This window comes from Choloepus didactylus, chromosome 12 (genome assembly GCF_015220235.1).
Source record: "Choloepus didactylus isolate mChoDid1 chromosome 12, mChoDid1.pri, whole genome shotgun sequence".
Lineage (NCBI taxonomy): Eukaryota > Metazoa > Chordata > Mammalia > Pilosa > Megalonychidae > Choloepus > Choloepus didactylus.
The window spans coordinates 87,263,927-87,287,539 of NC_051318.1; the positions used below are offsets into that span (position 1 = coordinate 87,263,927).

The following is a 23,613-nucleotide window of genomic DNA, read 5'->3' on the forward strand; positions in this document are numbered from 1 at the left end:
ACAAAAAAGCATGAGTCGTCGAAGTTTGTTCTTCTTTTTCACAATGGCTTTGGCTATTTGGGGCCCTTTTGCTTTCAATATAAATTTGATGATTGGCTTCTCCATTTAGGCAAAAAAGACTGTTGGAATTCTGATCGGGATTCCATTGAATCTATAAATTGCTTTGAACAAATTAGCATCTTAAGAATATTTAGTCTTCCCATCCATGAACATGGATTGTCCTTCTATTTATTTAAATCTTCTGTAATTAGTTACTTTGTATTTTATATTTTTCTATGTACAAAGGCTTTATGTGCTTGGTTAAGTTTATTTCTAGATATTTGATTCTTGTAGTTCCTATTTTAAGTGGAATTCTAGTCTGGATTTTCTCTTCAGATTGTTCATTACTAGTGTATAAAAACACTACTGATTTTTGCATGTTGATTTTGTACCTCACGACTTTGCTAAATTCATTTATAAGCTCTAATAGCTCTATTGTGGATTTTTCAAGTTAACTATATGTAGGATCATGTCATCCGAAAACAGGGAAAACTCTGCCACCTGTCATTTCCTTTTCTTGCCTCATTGCTCCTGCTAGAACATCCAGTATGATGTTGAACAACAGTGGTGACACTGGGCATCCTTTCTTGTTCCTGACCTTAGAGGGAGAGGTTTCAGTATTTCACCATTGAGTATGACATTAGCATGATGTTTTCATATGGGCCTTTTATCAAGTTGAGAAAATTTCCTTCTATTCCAAATTTTCTGTGTGTGTGTGTGCACGTGTGTGTTTTCACTAGAAATGTTATGGGTTCACAAAACAATCATTCATAAAATAAGGATTCCCATATACCACACCAACCTCAACACCTTCCACTGGTGTGGATCACTTTTACAACTGATGACAGTTTATTTTATAATTGTCTTTTTTTCCCACAGTAGTTATCTTTTTTACAACTGACGAAAGTTTATTAAAATCATACTATTATCTAACATCCAGAATTTACAATAGGTGTTATTTTTCCCCATATACTACCCCATTATTAACCCCTTACATCAGTATCATACATTTGCTATGATTTATGAAAAACCAGTCTACAATCCAGTTTGCTATGTTGTAAATCCTATGTTTTATCTTTTATTTTTTATTATGGTAATACATACATCCTAAGGTTACCCTTTAAACTACACTCACATCTATATTTCAGTGCTGTATTGATTATACTCACAATAACGTGTTACCATCACAACCATCCATTTCCATACCTTTACCATCAACCTAAATAGAAATTCTGTACAAGTTAAGCATCAACGCCCCATTCTATAATCCAATTCTATCTCCTGGTAACCTATATTCTAGATTCTAACTCTTTTGAGTTTATGGATAATAATTAGTTCCTAACAGTGAGATCATACAATACTTGTCCTTTTCTGTCTGGCTTATTTTCCCTCAGCATAATGTCCTCAAGGTTCATCCGAGTTGTCACATGCATCAGGATTGCATTCCTTTTTACAGCTGAATAATAATTATTCCAGTCTATGTATATATCACATTTTGCTTATCCATTCATCAGCTGATGCACACTGGGTTTCTTAGATCTTCTGGCAATTGTAAAAAATGCCACTATGAAAATTGATGAACAAATATCTGTTTGATTCCCTGCTTCCAATCTTCTGGACAGATACGTGGATTGCTGGATCATATGGAAATTCTATACTTAGCTTTCTGAGAACTGCCTAACTATCTTCCACAGTGATTGCACTATTTTAAATTTCCCACCAGCATTGAATGAATGTTCCTATTTCTCCACATCCTTTCTAACACTTGTACTTTCCTGATTTTTTAACAGTAGCCATTCTAGTGAGTGTGCAATGATATCTTGTGGTTTTGATTTGCATTTCCCTAATTTCTAGTGACACTGAGCATCTTTTCATGTGCTTTTTTAGCCATTTATATTTCTTCTTTAAGGAAATGTTTATTCAAGTATTTTGCCCATTTTTTTTCTTTATTAGAGAAGTTGTGAGTTTACAGAATAATCATGCATAAAATATAGGATTTACATACAACACTCCACCAACTATAACTTGCACTGGTGTGGAACATCTGTCACAATTGATGACAGAATATTTACTTTTCTTTTTTTAAATAGCAATGCTCCAAATTACTCCATTAACACAAAATAATAAATACAGTAACAACATATCCACAGTAGTCAGCAGTTACAATACCCCCTTATTTTTGCTCATTTCTCAATCTTGAAGGATCTGGGACAATGATCACTCTGGCTGCTTCAAGCTGAGGAGGGATGTATAAATTGTGGGGCAGAGGAATGGAATTCTTTGCTGGCCATTGAAGATACTCCTTGCTTTCAGGATGGGGCTGATCCATCCTCATCATTTTGTTAGTTGTTCAGGGCAGGCTAGAAGAACTGGAGAATAATCCTCTCTATTGTTCTTTTATTCTCAACTTCACTTATTTCTGCTCTAGTCTTTGTTATTTCTTTCCTTCTATTTGCTTTGGGATTAGTTTGCTGTTCTATTTCCTCCAGGTGCGCAGTCAGGTCTTTGACTTTATCTCTTTATTTTTCACTGTAAACATTTAGGGCTATGAATTTCCCTCTTAGCACTACCTTCACTGTATCCCAGAACTTTTGGTATGTTGTGTTCTTGTTTTCATTCATCTCGAGATATTTACTGACTTCTCTTGAAATTTCTTCTTTCACCCACTGATATTTTAAGTGTGTGTTGTTTAACATCCAGTTCTCCACCTGTTGATTTCCAGCTTGATTCCAATATAGTCAGAGAAAGTGCTTTGTTTAATTTCAAACTTTTAAAATTCATTGAGACTTGTTTTCTAACTCAACAAGTAGTCTATCCTGGAGAACAATTCGTGCACACTTGAGAAAAATGTATATCCTGCTGTTTTGGAATGTGGTGATCTGTACATGTCTGTTAGGTCTAGTTCATTTATCATATTATTCAAGATCTCTGTTTCATTGTTGATCCTCTGTCTAGATGTTCTATCTATTGATGAGTGGTGTATTGAAGTCTCTGACTATTATTATAGAGACATCCATTTTTTTCCTTCAGTTTTGCCAGTGTTTGCCTTATGTATTTTGGGGTACCATGATTAGGTGCATTAATATTTATGATTGTTATTGTTTTGGTGGATTTCCCCTTTATCAACATATAGTGTCCTTCTTTGTCTGTTATAAAAGCCTTTCACTTAAAGTCTATTTTATCCAACAGTATAGCAACCCAGTTCTTTTTTAGTTACAGTTTGCATGGAATATCTTTTTCCAACTTTTCACTTTCAACCTATTTGTGTCTTTGAGTCTAAGGTGAATCTACTGCAAAGATACACAGTTGGATCATGCTCTTCTTATCCATTCTGCCAATCTGCCTCTTTCTGATTGGGGAATTTAATCCATTCACTTTCAATGTTATTACTGTAAAGGCAGAACTTACTTCAACCATTTTATACTTTTATTTATTTATTTATTTATTTATTTATTTGGTCCCTCTTTCTACCCTCACTGATAATCTTCATTTCTTCACACTACTCCAAGCCACCCTTCTCCTATCTTTTCCTAATCAGCCTGCAGGACTCTCTTTGGTATTTCTTGTAGAGCAAGTCACTGGTTGACCAACTCTCTCAGTTTCTGTTTATCTGTGACTATTTTTAAACTCTCCCTCATTTTTGAAGGGCAGTTTTGCCAGATAAAGAATTTTAGCTGGCAGTTTTTCTCTTTCAGAACCCTAAATATATAATACCACTGCCTTCTCACCACTATGGTTTCTGATGCAAAAATCAACCCTTGGTCTTACTGAAGAAGCCCTGCATGTGACGAATCACTTTTCTCTTGCTGCTTTCAGAATTCTCTCTTTATCTTTCATATTTGACATTTTGATTAGTAGGTGTCCTAGAGAAGGTCTATTAGGATTTATTCTCTTCTGAGTACAGTCCACTTCTTGGATGTATATTTATGTATTTCATAAGAAGTGGGAAGATTTCAGCCATTATTTCCTCAAATATTCTTTCTGCTCCTTTTCCCTTCTCTTTCTGGGACACCCACAATGCATACGTTTGTGCTCTTTGTTCTATCACTCAAATCCCTGAGAAACTACTCAATTTTTTCCATTCATTTCTCTATTTGTTATCCTATCTGTAAAGATTTCAATTGTCCAGTCCTCCAGTTCGCTGATTCTTTCTTCTGCCTGCTCAAATCTCCTGCTGTATGCCTGCAGCATATTTTTTTAATCTCTTCTATTGTGGCTTTCATCTCCTTAAATTATGTTTCTTTTTATACTTTCAAATTTTTCTTTATGCTCACATATTGTCTTCTTATTACCATTTATCTCTTTATGTATATTTTTCTTTATCTCCTTGAATTGATTACGATTAATGTGAACAACTTAGTTATTCCAAGTTCTGCATCTTCTCTGAGTTTTAATATGTTCCCTTGACTGGGTTGTATCTTCCCATTTCTTAATATGGCTTATAATTTTTTCACTGATGTCTAGGCAGCTGATTATCTTAGAGAGTTTACTCTGAAGGTTAGTTCTTCGCTCTTATCTAGGGTTTTAATGTTCACTGACTTTGCGGAAAGGCTCTTCTTTCACTCTTCGTCTGCCTTATTCTATACCTCTGGAATAGCCCATATCTAATCAGATCTTTTCAGCACTTCAACTGATTCTTGCCATGGATATGTGGTGTAAGTTTTAAGATTGCACTTTTTATGCAATTGTTTCATCCCAGGAGAAAGCTTCCTTTCCTCTGTTCTTTCTCCAAGACACTTGACCTCCAAGACACATTCTAGCTCTTTTTGTTTGGCCTCTATGGTTTTTTACTCTTTTCGTTGTCTCTAGCTGCTTTTGCCTGAAGGGCAAATACCCAGAAGAGGGTCACCAAGGAGAGGACTTTCCCAAGTCAGGATTTCCCAGCTAAAACAGGGTCATGACCCCACAAAAGGGGTGCAGACCAGCTCCAAAGCATCCAGAGGAGGATATCAGGAAGGGCGCCAGAAGCTTCTTTGACAGCTCCCCAAATCGGTGCTTTCCTGGTTGCCCAGTAAATGCACCCCTTCAGCTAACTGACCCCAGAGCCCTGAAAAGTGCTACGTTTTTAAATCTCCATCGGTTCTGCCCCTATCAAGGGCAAGTTGAAACACTAGGTCAGAGGTGGGATCCACAGATCTGAGTTTGCTTATCAAAAGCCATGATCACTGATCCACCATGCCCACCCTTGTTCTTGGGGAAGAGGATTTTTATGTCCTTTTTTGTCTCCACGGAGCTAGCAAGGAATTGGACTCCAAGGTGGGCCTCCATGGGAGGGAGAATGGGCACCAACAGCCACCATGTGGAGAAAGCAACTCACAGTTCCTTAACATAGTTTATCAGCCTCTTTCTCTGGCTCTTCTCTGAATACTACACAATGTTATTCTGCCCTCTAGAGCCCCAGAACAGTCGTTTCAGACAGTCCCTGCCTGTTTTAATAGCTGTTTTGGTAGAAGGGCTGTGTCCTGGAGCTCCCTACTCTGCCTTCTTCCCTAGAAGTCCTTTCTGAGTGTTTATATCATGAATGGATACTGCATATTGTCAAATGACTTTTCTGTGTCAATTCAAATGATCATGTGTTTTTTTTTATTCATTCTATAAATGTAGCGTATTATATTAGATTTTCCTATTTTAAACCACCCTTGCGTTACCAGGGATAAATCCCACTTACAGTGTATAATTCTTTTAACGTGTTTGTTGGAGAAGTTCTCAAAGCAGCAAGGGAGAAGTGATTCATCACAAAGGAGGGAAACAACATAAGACTAAGTACTGACTATTCAGCGGGCACCACAGCAGTGAGAAGGCAGTGGTATGACATATTTAAAATTTTGAAAGAGAAAAACTGCCAGCCAGGAATTATTTATCCAGCAAAGCTCTCAACGAAAATTGAGGGAGAGTTTAAAATTTTCACAGACAAACAAACACTGAGAGAATTTGTTAACAAGAGACCTGCCCTAAAGAAATACTAAAGGGAGCTCTACTGGCTGAGAAAAAAAGACAGGAGAGAGAGGCCTGGAAAAGGGCACAGAACTGAAGACTATTAGTAAGGGTAACTTAAAGGAAATTAAGAGAGACAGGTTAAAAATAGATCTGACAAAAAAATAAAAAATAAAAAAGGCTAAGATGGGTGAATCAAGAACTCTTCACAATTGATTGTATACTTTGTATGACTGTATGGTATGTGAATATATCTCAATAAAATTGAATTATTAAAAAAAACTCTTCACAGTAATAACACTGAATGTGAATGGATTAAACTTCCCAATTAAAATATATAGATTGGCAGAATGGATTAAAAAATACAAACCATCAATATGCTGTTTACAAGAGACTCATCTTAGACCTAGCGACACAAAGAAACTGAAAGTGAAACGATGGAAAAAAATATTCCATGAAAGCTACAGCCAAAAGAAAGTAGGGGTAGCAATACTAATTCCAGATAAAATAAGACTTTCAATCCAAGTATGTCAAAAGAGACGAAGAAGGACACTATATACTAATAAACAGGACAATTCATCAAGAAGAAATAACAATCAGAAATGTGTACCTAATCAAGGTACTTCAAAATAAATGAGAAAAACATTGGCAAAACTGAAGGAAGCAACATATGTTGCCACAATAATCAAGGGAGACTTCAAAACACCAGTCTCTTCTATAGATACATCAACCAGACTGAGGGCCGATAAGGAAACTGAGAACAATGCGATAAACGAGTCAGACTCAACAGACATATACATCCCATATATAACAGACGTTACATCCCAAATTACCAAGATATACATTCTTCCCTACTGCTCATGGAACTTTCTCCAGGATATATCACATGCGGGGGCATAAAGCCAGCCTCAACAAATTTAAAAAAGACTGAAATTATTCAAGGAACATTCTCTGACCACAATGGAATGCAACTAGTAGTCAATAACCATCAAAGATCTAGAACATTCACAAGCATCTGGAGGTTAAACAACACATTCCTAAACAATCAGTGGGTCAAAGAAGAAATTGCAATAGAAACTGCTAAATATCTAATGACGAAAGAAAACAAGAACACAACATATCAGAACTTATGGGATGCAGCGAAGGCGGTATTGAGGGGGAAAAATTATAGCCCTAAATGCATACATTAAAAAGAAAGAAAGAGCTAAAATCAAAGAACTAATGGAACAACTGAAGAAGCTAGAAAACGATGAGCAAACTATTCCTAAAGCAAGTAAAAGAACAGAAATAACAAGGATTAAAGGAAAAATAAACGATATGAAGAACAAAAAAACAATAGAGAGAATAAATAAAACCAAAGTAGTTTCTTTGAGAAGATCAACCAAACTGAACAAACCCTTAGCTAGACTGACAAAGTCAAACAGAGAAGACCCAAATGAAATAACAAATGAGGGGGGACGCATTACTGCAGACGCCAAAGAAATTTAAAAAATCATAAGAGGATACTATAAACAACTGTACACCAACAAACAACAATTTAGTGGAAATGGATAATTTCCTGGGAATACATGAACAACTTAGACTGACTGGAGGAGAAACAGACGACCTCAACAAACCAACCACAAGCAAAGAGATCCAATCAGTAATCAAAAAGCTTCCAACAAATAAAATTCCAGCGAATGCTAAACTTTCCAAAAAGAACTGACACCATTCCTACTTAAACTCTTTCAAAAAACTAAAGAAAATGGAACACTACCTAACTCATTTTATGAAGCCAACATCACTCTAATACCAAAACCAGGTAAAGATGTTACAAGAAAGGAAAACTACAGGCCAATCTCCCTAATGAATATAGATGCAAAAATTCTCAACAAAATACTTGCAAATCAAATCCAAAGACACATTAAAAAAATCATACACCATGACCAAGTGGGGTTCATCCCAGGCATGCAAGGGTGGTTCAACACAAGAAAGTCAATCAATGTAATAGAACACATTAACAAAACGAAAGGGAAAAATCAAATGATCATCTCCATAGATGCTGAAAAGCATTTGACAAAATTCAGCATCCTTTTTCAACAAAAACACTTCAAAATGTAGGAATTGAAGGAAATTTCCTCAATATGATAAAGGACATATACGAAAAATCCACAGCCAGCACAGTACTCAATGGTGAGAGGTTGGAAGCTTCCCTCTAAGATCAGGAACAAGACAAGGATGCCCACCGTCACCACTATTATTCAACGTGCTAGAATTTCTAGCCAGAGCAATCCGGCAAGGCAAAGAAATAAAAGGCATCCAAACTGGAAAGGAAGAAGTAAAACTGTCATTATTTGCAGATGATATGATCTTATATTTGGAAAACCCTGAGAAATCAACAACACAGCTAATTGTGACAATAAACAAATCCAGCAAAATGGCAGGATACAAAATTAATGCACATAAATCAGTAATGTTCCATACACTAGAAATGACCTAACGGAAGAGAAACTCAAAAAAAAGATTCCATTCTTAATAGCAACTAAAAGAATCAAGTACCTAGGAATAAACTTAACAAAGGATGTAAAAGACCTCTAAACAGAAAATTATATAACTTTACTAAAAGAAATAAAAGGGGACCTAAAGAGATGGAAAGATATTTCGTGTTCATGGGTAGGAAGGCTAAATGTTAAGATGTCAATCCTACTTAAACTGATCTACAGATTCAATGCAGTTCCACTCAAAATTCCAACAATCCACTTTGCACACTTGGAAAAGCTAGTTATCAAATTTATTTGGAAGGTAAAGGGGCCTCAAAAAACATTCTAAAAAAGAAACACAAAGTGGGAGGACTCACACTTCCTGACTTTGAAGCCTACTATAAAGCCACAGTAGTCAAAACAGCATGGTATTGGCCCAAAGACAGACATATTGATCAATGGAATTGAATTGAGAATTTGGAAACAGACCACCAGATCTAGGGTGAACTGATTTTTTGATAAGGCCCCCAAATCCACTGAACGGGGACACAACAGCCTTTTGAACAAATGGGGCTGGGAGAATTGGATATCCATATCCAAAAGAATTAAAAATGACCCCTAATTCACTCCCTATACAAAAATTAACTCAAAGTGGATCAAAGACCTCAGTATAAGAGACAATATCATAAAACTCCTAGAAGATAATGTAGGTAAACATCTTCAAGACTTAGTGTTAGGAGGTCACTTCTTAGACCTTACACTCAAAGCACAAGCAAAGAAAGAAAAAATAAAGGAGAACTCCTCAAAATTAAAAGTCTCTGTACCTCAAAGGAATGTCAAAAAAGGAAAGAGGCAGTCAATTCAATGGTCTCCCAAGTATCTGCTAAGAGACTGATATCTTGCATGTATAAAGAAATCCTACAACTCAACAATAGTACAAACAGCCAAATTATAAAATGGGCAAAAGATATGAAAAGAAATTTCTCCGAAGAGAAAACACGAATGGCTAAAAAACACACGAAAAAATGTTCATCTTCACTAGCTATTAGGGAGATGCAAATCAAGACCACAATGAGATATCATTTCACACCAATAAGAATGGCTGCCATTAAACAAACAGGAAGCTGCAAATGCTGGAGAGTATGTGGAGAAATTAAAACTCATTCATTGCTGGTGAGACTGTAAATGGTACAGCCACTCTGGAAGACAGTTTGGCAGTTCCTCAGAAAACTACATATCGAGTTACCCTACAATCCAGCAGTTACATTTCTTGGTATATACCCAGAAGATCTGAAAACACTGACATGAACAGATATTTGCACACCGATGTCCACAGTAGCATTGTTCACAATTGCCAAGAGATGGAAACAATCTGAAAGATCTTCAACAGATGAGTGGATAAAAAAATGTGGTATATACACATGATGGAATACTACACAGCAGTAAGAAGAAATGAGGCCGTGAAACATATGACAACATGAATGAATCTTGAAAATATAATGCTGAGTGAAATAAGCCAGACACAAAAGGAGAAATATTGTATGTAGTTACCACTGTGAACTCTGTGAAAAATGTAAAATAAATATCATACAATATAAAATAGAGGGGACCTAGAGACAGACAGAAGCTTGTGAAGGGGGAACGATAATCTAATATGCACAGATATGATAATGAGGGTGATCTTAATGGTATGAGAATGGCCAGGTATGACTATGGTTTGTTAATGGGATTATAACTATCAGTGATGCATTAAAGGCAAACATGTTTGTAACTGTTGTTTAAAGGCATGTAATCCACAGAGTAGCACCACAAACCTAAATAAGTGTTAGCATGATATAAGGTTTGACAGTGGTGCAGAAGGTTAACAACAGAGTGGCATTGAAAAACTACCCGTTACGTTTTAAGTGAGAGGAAGGGGTAGCAACAAACAAGATATGATTTTAAAAAGGTCTATAAATACTGAAACTTCATATAAATATACATATATTTTTGGATGCTGAAGTGTTGGATTGGCTGGAAGGAGGTAAATGGCATGGTGGCACTGTAGCCTATAGCTTCCTTTGGGATTTGCTCTATAGCTGCTCAATGAATTGTGCCTTGAGGGTCTTCACCTTTCTGTATATACTATCTATTGTATACTAGGGGTGGGACAGAGACTGTGGAACTGTAACCCGTAACAATTTTTCAAATTACCTAAATAACTGCATGTTGAGCTGTACATTGAGAGTTGACATCTTGCTGTATGTATATTTTACAATAACAGAAATTCCTTAAGTTCTGGAGCTGTGACTCATGACATTCTTTGAAATTTGCTAACAACTTGTGAAATTGTACTTTGAAAGTTATCACTGTTACATATATATGTTAAAGTTCACAATAAAAAATAAATAAATAAATAAATTGGGGGCTCCTGCATGAAATAGGATAGAAAAGAGAGAGAGAGAGAGAGAGAGAGAGAAAGGATATCCACATTTTAAAAATAAAGAAGAAAATATTGGCCCTTCATTTAATGAGTGACAAAAATTTCTTACACATAACAATAAAGTCTACAAACTTTTCTAACAGTTTTTAAACTTCTTCAATTCAGATTACTTGTGATCTGGCAAGTAGTTAAAATCTAGTAATACCAAAGACAGAAAACATTGACATGATATTGATGTAGAACCTCAAAGGCTGGAAATAGGAGAATACTATGTATCTAGATGACAGCTCCTGGTCAAACAATTTTTTCAAAAAAATTTAACAGCCCAACACTTTTTCCCAGTGAAAACTTAGAATTCCAATATATGGTGGAACTCCAACATATAAATGAATAGAAGTGGTATTATCAATATACATTTATTTTTCAATTTCAAATTTACACCAAACTTGATAAGAGGTAAACCAATGAAAATTTGAAATTAGGTACTGTAGATGACAGCTGCTATCAAATATAAGACTCAAATCCATAAAATCCTTCAATCTATTAATGAAAAATTTAAACAAAATAAAAATTATGGAGCACTTTGTAATGAATCTCCATGTACCCATTCCAGCTCCAACAATTATCAACACATGGCTAATTTTATTTCCTCCATACCCCACTCGCTGCCCCCAAAACCTCTACCTTCCAAACAGGACTATTTTCAAGCAGTTGAACACATATGATTTTATTTCCAAATATTTTATCATGTGCATCTAAAAGATAAGGATTCCAGTCGCCCCCATTCAAGATGGCAGAACAAGACACTTTAAGGGCTCCATCTCCCCACAAAAACTTAAACAACTAGTAAAAACTGGCAGAAACATATTTCTCAAAGCTCTAGAAAACAGCTAAAGAAATGCAGTAGCAGCAAGGGCAGAATCAAAAGAAAGTCTACCTAAAAGTGTTAGGATGTCCCAGCACCGTGGCCGGTACCTGCTCCTCCCCTCACTGGCTGGACATGAAGCTGGCCCCAATCCCAATGTGGAGCCCTGGTTCCAGTTCCGGAGAAGCAGAGTCACCCTTGTGCACATACTGGGAGCATATATGTCTGGCCCACCTGGTAGTGGCCTGAGATTCGCCATCCCAAACTTGCTCTGCGTGTAGAGGGTAGCTCATGGAACTCTTCTTCAGAAAGTACTGTGGGCGAGTATTCAAAGCCTGCTGTCTAGGGCAAAGCACTGCTAGCTGTGGGACATACACTGCAGCACCCAAAACTGTGAGGAAACTATTTCCTAGGGAAATGGGGACATTTGAAACTTATCAATGGGGGAAATCCTAGGGCCACATGTGCATGTCTAAAACAAAATGTATAAGCAGAAAGGATCAGCAAGACCCCTAAGCTTTGGCCTAGATATTTTCTCTAAACAGACTGTATGGTGTGGTGGTTTGAACCTTTACATACCCCAGAAAAACATGTTCTTAAATCTAATCCATTCCCATGGGTGTGAACCCATTATAAGTAGGATCTCCGATGAGGTCACTTCAGTTAAGGTGTGGCCCAGCCCAATCAGAATGGGTCTTACTCCTACTACTGGAATCCTTAACAAGCAGATAGACGGAAGGAAAGCCAAGGAAGCAAGAAATTCGATGGAACCCAGACAAGAATGGAGAGGCCAGGAGAGGTCGCCATGTGAGCTGCCATATGACAGCGGAGCCAAGGACCAAGGATCACAGCAGCAAACTCCAGAATGCCAGTCTTTTGGAAGAAAGCATCATCTTGATGACATCTTGATTTGAACTTTCTTTCAGCCTCAAAGCTGTGACTGAATAAATTCTCATTGTTTCACCTGACCCAATTAATGGTATTTGCATTAGCAGCCCAGTAGACTAAAAATATGGATACACACTGAAGGAGAACACTCACACAGCTCAATCTGCAAAGCCTGGGCAAGAGGCTTTCTTTTTTACTTTTCTTCTTTTTTTTTGGTTAGATGTTGACAATTAAGGAAACCTCTGTCATACTACTAGCTGGATACAATCTTAAGTAACAAAGGCCTCAGAGTCTAAACACCAGCAATAACACATTACAATATCAAAATGTCCCAGTGTCAACAAAAGGTCACAAAATACACAAAGAAATAAGAAGCAATGGTTCAGGCAAACGAGAAGATTAAAGAATTAGAAACCATCAATAAAGAGTGGCAAACCTAGGACATACTTGAGAATTATTTTTTTTAAATGGTCCTAAACATGCTCAGAAAGCTATATGACAACATGGACAAAGAACTAAAGGAAATCAGGGAAACAACAGAAGAACACTATGACAATCAATAAAGAGATGGAAATTATGAGAAGGACCAAAACACAACTGAAGACCACATTAATGGAAATTAAAATTCCCTAAAGGGGTTCAACAGAAGATTGGAGCTGGCAGAAGAAAGAAGCAGAGAACTTGAGAATAAGACAACTGAAATCATTCAGTCTGAGGAGCAGAAAGAAGAAATGATGAAGAAAAGTGAACAGAGGTTGGGGAAACTTAGGACACCATCAAGTGTATTAACGTACACATTGTGGGAGTCCCAACAGGAGAAGAGAGAGACAAATGGGAAGAGAGAATATTCAAAGAAATAAAAGCCAAAACTTCTCAAGTGTAATGAAAGACATGAATATACACATCCAAGACGCACAACAAATTCCAAACAGACCCACACTGTGGCATATTATAATCAAACTGTTGAATGCCAAGGATAGAGTGAATTCTGAAAGCTGCAAGAGAGAAGCAATGTGTCATGAACAAGGGAACCTCAATAAGATCAAGTCCTGATTTCTCACTGTTCACAGCGCAAGAAGGAAAGTGAGATAACATACTTAAAGTGTGAAAGAAAAAAACTGTCAACCAAGAGCTCTATACCCAGGCAAAACAGTCTTTCAAAAATGAGTTAGACTTCCGTTGTGATAGATACGTTCTGTGCATCCCTCTCGTTCCTGTTTTAAATGGCACACTTCCTCACTGCTATTTTCTCTAATAGGGGTTTGTCTGGTACAGTGCAGAGATGCAGACACTACATGACGACCCCCAGCCGTTTCCACTTACTCCCCAAGTGGTCAGTTTTTAAATACCCTTTGCCCCTTCTATTTCTAAAAACCTAGAGACTACTCGGCAAAGTGGTTTCAACTCTGCAAGAGGCCAGTTCAAGCGGCCACAGAGGACCCCAAAATCAGGTGTGGGGATTCCTGGGGGTCCAGGAGTTCACGAACCTGAGATTGACCGTGGAAAAGGGCGGACACGTGTGGATGTGTGCGGACGCCTGTTCCCACCTGTTCTTGGGAGAAATTCTCAACTTCCAGCAGATTCTGAAAGTGGTCTGGACTCGAGAATGCTGGGAACCACCAGGCTGTGGTGATAACATCGTTGTGTGTGTGTGTGTGTGTGTGTGTGTGTGTGTTGAGCCGAAGTTCACCAATTCGAGAATGCCAGTGTGGACGATGCTCGCTGTGTTGAGCCAAAGTTCACCAATTCGAGAATGCCAGTGTGGACAATGCTCGCTGTGTAAACCAGACGGGTCTGCAGCCTTTAGAAGAAAGTGATGAATCAATGTGCTTCCTGGAAGAGGGGCAGTATGGGGGGCAGGGGGCCGCAGGGCACCCACCCTGGACACCGCTGTGCTGAGGACGTGGGGACAACGGGAGTGGCGAGAGGTGTGCACCCCATTGCTCGCGGGGAGCGGCAAGTGGAAGGTGGCTCTTCCTTCCCGTATTTAGGAATCCGGAGAGCCTGGGCACGGGTCACCCTGATGCTTGCCTATGCTTTTGATGGACGCCTCGGCGATAATTAATCCCCAGGCCGCCAAGCCCAAGGATTTGAGGAAACAGAAGAGAGAAACATCTGTTGGAAGAGAATAAAACGGCTAAGGTAGAGCAGCAGTTTTCCTAGCGTCCACCCGAATCAAAGCTAGGAAGGAGTCCAGCTTCGGAGGCCAACGTCGATCGGCCCCAAGGAAAGGAGACAAGGCAAGTGGCCACGGGTTTTCTGACCCCAGATCAGCCCAGAACCAGCTCTATTTCCTCTCTGGGTTCCAGCAGCAATTCCGAGCAGTGTCTTAGCTCTAGAATATTCAGCCTTAACCAACAATTCAGAAATCATGGAGAATTCATTTTAGAGGGAGTTTGGCTCTGTGTGAAAGGGCTGGAGTGATGGAACAGTTTGCTTTTCTGTTATCTAAACACTATTTAGCAGTTATACCCTTTTTATTTCTTATGTGTTACTGCTGCGGCGCGTTCCGAGATGAGAAAATTGGTTGTAGGAGTCCGTCTACCCCAGTGGGAACATCTCCCCCAGGAGCCTATCTCCCGGCACCGTCATCCATAGTGGTGATGAAGTTCAGAAACCACTTCCGGGTGTCCTGACCTGTACCCCAAGTACCAGAGCTGGGCTGGCCGGCCAAGAGGGAGTGGCACTGCTCAAGGGGCAGCCACCCAGAGCCTCGAGTCGGGAGCTGGAGACTGGAATGAAGAGACGCTGACTTTCCCCAACTACTGGGCACCTCCCCACCCCAGAAGGTGGGTCTGAACCTAACACAGGCTGTCTGGGCACCTCAAAGACAAAGAGGAAAGACGAAGAGAGAAAGGCCAGGGCTCCACGGGGCACAAGGACGTGGCATGGTCCCCTAGGGATAAAAGAGCAAAGGAAATCCAGGATGCAAGATGGATGTGGCTGATGAAGGCCCTTCTTCAACTACAACAGAAGAAGGTAGTAAGTATTATTCCTTTCTTCCCCTGAAAGAAGCAAGGGATGATGTTACATTAAAAGCACTGAAGATTCTAAGGGGTTTTAGAAACCTCGAAATCAGCTTTATACTCATATACACATGAGGTTATACAGCATGCTAATCAAATATAACCAAGACTGTGAGTTAGATCAGGGGTCGGCCTGACGGTAAATATTTTTGGCTCTGCAGAGCAGATGGCGTCTGTCGAGTTGGGTGGATTCTGACCTTGGAGTGCAAAATTAGCCGTAGACAACATTGGCTGTGTGCCAATAAAACTTCATTTATGGATGCTGAGATGTTGATTGCATATAATTTCATGTTTCATGAAATGTTAGTCTTCTTTTGATTTTTTTCAGCCATTAAAAAATGTGAAAAATCATTCTTGGCTCATGGGCTGTACAAAACGAGGTGCAGGAGGATGCAGCCCCCGGGAAAAAAAAAAAAAAAAAAAAAAAATGAGTTAGAGACCAAGACATTCCCAGAGAAACAAAAGCCGAGGGAGCTCATCAACGCTAGAACGGCACTACAAGGTATTCTAAAGGGAGTTCTATGGATTGAAAGGAAAGGACAACAGACAATTGCGTGAAGCTGCAAAAAGAAATAAAGATCTCCAGGGAAAATAATGACATGGGTAAATATAAATGGCAATACTATTATATTTTTGGCTGGTAACACCACTTTTTACTTCCTACAGGATATAAAAGGCAAATGCATAAAATGTAATGATAAATCAGTGGATTGGGACTCATAACATATCAGCATGCCATATGTGACAAGAACAATAAAAAGGTAGAAAGGTAGAGAGACAGAGGAGTACAGGAACATTGAACAGTATGCTTGGGAGTGGCTGAGATGGGAAAGTATATGTTCCCACCATTTAAAAAAGAAAGAAAGAAAGAAAGAGCAACTAAGAGACAATGACAATTAAATGCAAAATACAATCTTGGATGGGATCTAAAAAGTGAGGAAAAGGGGCTCAAAAGGCCATTATAGCAGAGGGCAGGGCAAGATGGTGACATGGTGTGGAAATTTGTTACTCCTCAAGGGCAGTGGGTAAATAGCTGGAACTGTCTGGAGCAACTGCTTGAGAGGGAGGGGACTTCTGTGAGTGGACACTCATCATACATCAGTCTGGAATGGGTGGCACAGCTGAGATCTCAGCAAAGAGCTGTAAGTCTCCCAGCCAGGCATGGCAGACTCTCTTGGAGCTCCCAAGGGAAAAAGAAACAGTCTCTGCTGGGAGCAAGGAGAGGGGCTTAACCAGGCCTCAAATGAAGAATTAATTAAAAATTTGGACTGCTGAATAAAAGCTCCAAGGAGAGATAAATCAAGAACAAGCATGAAAGGAACCAGGAGGTTTCGGCATGGCAGAGAGGAGTAAGGGCTAAAAACAACAACAAAAAAAAACAGAGACTTTTGGAGTTGGGGTGCTTGGAGTGCTGGGAAAGGGCTGGGCCCTGGGAGAGGGGGTCACATAGAAATGGGTACCAACGACAGCTCATTTGCAAACCTAGGGAGTTGGGGTCTGGTTCTAAAAAGGGGTTTTTCTTCTCCTTTTTTCTTTTCTTTCTCTTTGACTCTATTTTCTTAAAAAACTTCAATAGCACATTAAAGCTACTTGAACTCTCAGGCTTCAGCACTGTCCTGGGCAAGAGTGGAAGTAATGTTGTTTGAGAGTAGCTAGGCAGGTGAAGCAGGTAATTCCCTAAAGGGTATATCTTTAAATAGGCTATACTGGGAACAAGGAAAACTACCTAGGCAAAGCTAAAACTGTGGCTTTAATCTCTGCAGAGAGGAGGACGGGCTGACAGGAAAAAATAAAATGGAATAAAATAAAAAAGAATAAAAACAGGCTTTTGGAGTCAGTTGAACTCGGAGTGCTGGAGAGGGGCTGTCTCCCAAGAACGGGGATGCATGGAGCCAGGAACCAGCTCTGAAAAGGGATTTTTTTTCCTTTTTTCCTTTTTTCCTTTTTTTTTTTTTTCTTTTTCTCAAAACTACTCTGACTCAATAGAGAAATCCTCAGACATTTTCAGTTGGCAGCTGGACCCAGTTAAGGGCAGAGCTAAGATAGGTCTGAGAGACAAAGCAATGAGTCTAGTGGGGGAGATAATTCTAAAGGGCATATCGGCCCCAAGAAAAGGGGGATCAGGGCCCAGCTCAATTGGCAGGCCTTCTTCAGAGAACTCAGATCCCAGGGGCTGGATAACAGAAACAACTTCCATCAGCCACACCCACGGCAGACACAGGGTCTGCTGAGAATTAGAGGCCCCGCATCCCTTTGTATCAGTGGACAGCTGTGGACTGACAAGCACCACCTGCTGGACAGGACAGGAAAAGCACAGAGTCTAGAGGCATCCCTAGATGTCAGGAGTGTCTGACAACTTGTGGGGTCTCATTTTTCTCAGGGAAACTTGATACCAATTACACCTTCCTCCTGAGACCTGGGCCTGTCTGGACCGGGTAAATCTGGGGTCAATCATAGCTGGGGAGACCCCTCCTCCCCACAAAAAGATTACATAGAGGCAGAGCAAGGACCAGAAAAACAAAAGCTGAAAAATTCTGATCAGCTAAAAAGAAGCTATGTTAGAGGTCTAGAATAAGTTGAACAGAACGCCAAAGAACAGATAGAGAACAAAGCCAACCAACAAGAACATCCTAGGTAAAAGAGTGAAAACAAGCTCCAGAAACAAGCTCATCAAGAAAATCAGATGCCTAGACAGCTAAAAATAACAAGCCATATTAGGAAACACGAAAATATGGTGGTCCGGTTTGCTAATGCTGCTGTTATGCAAAATACCAGAAATGGATTGGCTTTTATAAAGGGGATTTATTAAGTTACAAATTTACAGTTCTCAGTCCATAAAAGTGTCCAAACTATGGCATAACAAGATGATACCTTCACTGAAGAATGGTCCAGAACACATCTTTGAGGTCGGAAGGCACATGGCTGGCATCTGCTGTTCCTTTGCTCCCAGGTTGTGTTTCAAATGGCTTTCTCAAAAATGTCTCTGGGTCTCTCTTAGCTTGCTCAGCTCCTGTGCATCTAAGTGTTAGGGTCCTCTCTTAGCTTCTCCAGAGCAAACTCTGGGCTTGCATCTCCAAACATCTCCAAGCATCTCCAAATGTCAGCATCAGTGTCAGCTTTTAGTTCTCTCCAAAATGTCCCTCTCAGCTCCTGTGAACTCCTTCAGTTTGTGAGCTCTTTTATAGGACTCCGGTGATTAAATTAAGGCCCACCCTGAATGGGCAGGGTCCATATCTCCATGGAAATAATTTAATCAAATGTTTCGCCCACGGCTGACTGAGTCACATCTCCATGGAAACAATCAAAAGATTCCAGCCTAATCAATACTAGTATGCCTGCCTGCACAAGATTGCATTAAAGAATATAGCTTTCGGGGGGACACAATATATCCAAACTGGCATATGTGGACCAGCCAAAGGAACAAACTAACACTTCAAGTGAGTTACAGGAGTTGAAACAACAAATTAAAGATGTTCAAACAAATCTTCTAAATCAAGTCAACAAGCTAAAGGAAAATGTGGCAAAAGAGATGAAGGATACAAAGAAGACACTGGATGACCATAAAGAAGAATTCATAAGCTTTAAAAAACAAATGGCAGAACTTATGGGAATGAAAGGCCCAACAGAAGAAACGAAATACACAATGGAGACATACAGCAGTAGATTTGTAGAGGCAGAAGAAAGGATCAGTGAACTCAAAAGACAGGACATCTGAAATCACATACACAACAGATAGGGAAAAGAATTGAAAAATACATGCAGGGTCTTAGGGAACTGAATGACAACACGAAGCACAGGAATATATGTTATGGGTGTCCCAGAAGAGAGGGGAAAGGGGGCAGAAAAAATAATAGAGGAAATAATCACTGAAGATTTCCCAACTCTTATGAAAGACATAAAATTACAGATTTAAGAAGCGCAGCATACCCCAAACACAATAGATCCACCTGGGGAGTTACTGATATTCTCATAAGCATTGGGAACTACCAATTTAGAAGGCCGAGCCCTTGATATAGGGGCTTACCCTTATAAAGCTTGTTACTGCAAAGGAAAGGCTAAGCCTACTTATAATTTGTGCCTAAGGGTCACACCCCCTCCCCCAAGAGAACCTCTTTTGTTGCTCAGATGTGGCCTCTCTCTCTCTAAGCCCACTTGGCAGGTAAACATACTGTCCTCCCCACTAAGTGGAGCATGGAGTTGAGAGGTTATTCTGGAGGTTATTCTTATGTGTTATATAGATATCCCTTTTTAGTTTTTAGTGTACTGGAATAGCTAAAAGGAAATACCTGAAACTGTGGAAATGCAACCCAGTAGCCTTGATTCTTGAAGACAATTGTATAAATATGTAACTTACACGGTATGACTGTGTGATTATGAAAATCTTGAGGCTCTTACTCTCTTTATCCAGTGTATGGACAGATGAGTAGAAAAATGGGAACAAAAATCAAATGAATAATAGGGGGAATGGGGAGGATGGGATGTTTTACAGGTTCTTCTTTACTTGTATCTTTATTCTTATTTTTATTTTTTTGGAGTAATGAAAATGTTCAAAAATTGACAGTGGTAATGAATGCACAAGTATATGGTGGTACTATGAACAACTGATTGTACACTGTGGATGACTGTAGGGTATGTGAATATATCTCAATAAAACTGAATTGGAAAATAAAATATAATACATATTAACACTGTAAAAAAAGGCCATTATTGGAACGTATGGAAAAATTACCATATAGACTATAAGCTTTATATCAATGTTAAATTCTTAAACTAGATAACTCACTTGGTTACATAAGTGAATATCCCTGTTCTTGGGAAATGTACAAAGCAATATTAAGTGCTCGAGGAGAATGATGTATACAATCTACATTCAAGTGTTCAGAAAATGGACTGATTAAAATAGACGGATGTGTAGATGGACAAACTGTAGGAAGGAAGGAAGAAAGGAAAGGGAAAGGGAGGGAGGGAGGAAAAAAGAAAGGAAGAAAGAAGGAAGGAAGGAAAGAAAGAGCAAATATGGCAAAATGTTAAAATTATTAGATGTGGGTATGTGGTGGGGTGTGGGGTAGGGGTACATGGAGTTCTCTGTAGGGAATTTGTATTGTTTTTGTTAACTATCCCGTAAGTTCAAAAGTATTTCAAAATAAAAGTTAAAAAGGAAAAAAAAAGTCTTTAAAAAACATAAATAGAATGTCATACGTAAAACCAATAACAGTAATTCCTTAGTATCATCTGGACCTCCTGCCAAGACTCATAAAAACTGTTTATAAACCCATCTCTTTCATCCCCTGGAGTTTCTCAACTAGCAGTTGACAATACCGTTCCTCCTCAAAGGCAGAGTACATTCCCTCCCCCCTCTGGATTAAGATGGGCTAGAAGGTTCCTTCCTTTTTCATGGCATTGCTCAGAGAAGAATGGTGGATTTAAACTAAGGCTTGGGTTGGGTGATAAAAAAGTGAGGGTGGGAGAAACATGAGAACAGAAAATCTGGTTTTCAAGATATGACTTGTTTTCGGACCCATTCCACACGAGTCATGTTTTCTAGGAAGAAGCCTGTCTGTACCTCATCATCTGCTGTCTTCAAGTCTAAACCCAAGAGAGTGAAGCAATTTCTTCTCCTAAAGACATAAAATCTGCTTTCCTAGCCTTCATTTCCTCTCTGAGGACCAGTGTCTTCCCTGGTGACTAACACCAGGAATGAACACCCCTTCAGGAGATACTATGGTTTCCAACTTAAAGGGAGTGTAGCTTTACTCAAGGACATCAGGAAGTTACATCAGAATATTCTGCAAAACACCCATCAGCTACACAACATACACGTGCATAGTGGTGGTCATTCTACACAAAACATAGAAGATCAGAATCAGCAAAGAAGAGAAATTTCTAATCAGATTAATCCAATTCCCTTATTGATAAGGGAGAAACAAGTCTCAATTGATCAAAGAACTTGCACTGGGTTGCTCTGAACATGACAATTATATGAGAAGATGCTCTGAAGAAAACAGAACACAATACAAAAATTAGGTGTTAGCCAATGTGATCATTGATGGTTGTGCCACTTGGTGTGTGACCTTGGGTAAGTCATTTAACATAACCTAATTCCAGTTTTCTTTTTTCGTGGGGAGAATTAAATGAGATAATATATGCTAAATAAAACCTATCATGTTAATATGATGGTGTACTGAGGAGACATCACTTTTGTGGTACTCTGGCCAAAAATGCATTGCCTCATTTCAATCATGAGAAAACATCAGACCCTTAAAAATAAAAGACATTCCACACAATAACTTCAAAAGTGTAAAGGTTATGAGAGATAAGGAAAGACAGTAGAACTGTTAGACATTAGAAGATTTTAAGGAGACGTGACAACTAAAAATGAGATTCTGGATAGGATCCTGGAATAGAAAAAAAGACAGTGTGAAACTAGTAAAATCTGAAAAAGGTCTAGGTTTAAATAATAACATTGAGACCAACATTAATTTCCTATTCTTGATAAGTCTACCATGGTTATGTAAGATGTTAACATTAGCTGAAGCCCGGTGTGGGATATAAGGAAACTCTTGACACTATTTTTGCAACTTTTCTGTAAGTTTAAAAATAATTCAAAATTAAAAGTTTTAAAATAACTATTATAGGGTCTGGTATACAATAAGTATTCAATAAATGATAGTTATTAGTTTGATTATCACTATTATATTTACTATTGCCAGTAACTGCAAATTTTATTCGGTTCCAAATCAATCTTCTATTCCTTCCCCCAGCTACAATTACCCTGTATCAGGACTTCTTGAAATACTGTTCCTGGTCTGGTTTTTCCAAATACATGGGAATAGAAACACAATTCTTCATCGCCTTCTTCAGTGTCAATTTGGTAGGTCCTTAGCCAATTTTCAAGATTCCTTATTACCCACAAATAAAACCAGGCCCACAGCTTTTGCAGCGGTGATTAAAATGTCAGTGTTTCACACTGCATTTATTTGTTTGCTAGAAAAAGTAACCTTCTTGGTCATACTTATTAGGCATTTGTATTTTTTTTCCAATTACAGGTCTGTTCAAATTCTTTGCCCACTTGAGGTTGTTACTGATTTGTCAGAGCTCACTATACATTAAAGATACTAACCCCCTTTATTTAACATATAGGTTGTATATAGTTATACTCATTTCTCATTTGCCTTTATACTTCAGTTATATTGTTTTTTGGTATAAAGAAGAATACTTGCTATAAAAGTCCATCCCTTTGCAGTTTTTCCTAAATGTTATACTTAGGAAAACTTTCATAACCTAAAAATCAAACATATAACTTTTTTCCTTTGTTCAGATTTTTTATGATTTCATTTCTTATGGTAAACATTTTAATCCATTTGGGATTTATTTTGATATTGTGGAACATAACATATAGTAGGTATCTAACTTTCTTTCCTCTTCCACCAAATGGATACTCTGCCAATCTTCCTTTCCCCAGTCATTTAAAATGTCACAGATATCGTATATTAAGTTCTTATATCAGAATGTACATCTAGAATTGGAATCCAAAGGTTTTAATATTTGGTAGCATAAGTTATTTATTCAAGAAACTTTTACTGTAGTGCATTTCGAATAAAAGCATTGTGCGAGATGCTGAGCCAGAGCTGTGTCTAAGGCAGCCACAACACCTGCCACCATGAAATCTACCAATATACCTCATTATGACTACTTCAGGCAAACTTCAATTTGAGAATAATTATTCAAATAACCTTGGCTTCCAAATAATTAATTTTGTCAAATATACCCAACATCTCTGGGTAAGATATATGAATATAAATGTGCAAAAATATAAATACATCAATTTCTACAACTGATAAAAATATCACTACTACTCTCTCAGCAGAAAAGGAATCTTCTGTAAATCCCAGGACTGTATCCTACATTTGGGTCATGTTCTCTTAATTTTGCTCCCTGTGGCAGCAGTAAGAAGGAGACTATTCCTATCTTGTTCCTCAC

General features: G+C 38.6%; 1 protein-coding gene across 9 annotated transcripts in view; it reads right to left on the reverse strand.

The window, feature by feature from the left end:
- The window catches only part of ELF1 (E74 like ETS transcription factor 1), a 123,004-nt gene that overhangs the window by 23,811 nt on the left and 75,580 nt on the right, over window positions 1-23,613 (reverse strand). The gene's annotated exons all lie outside the window — the stretch shown is intronic.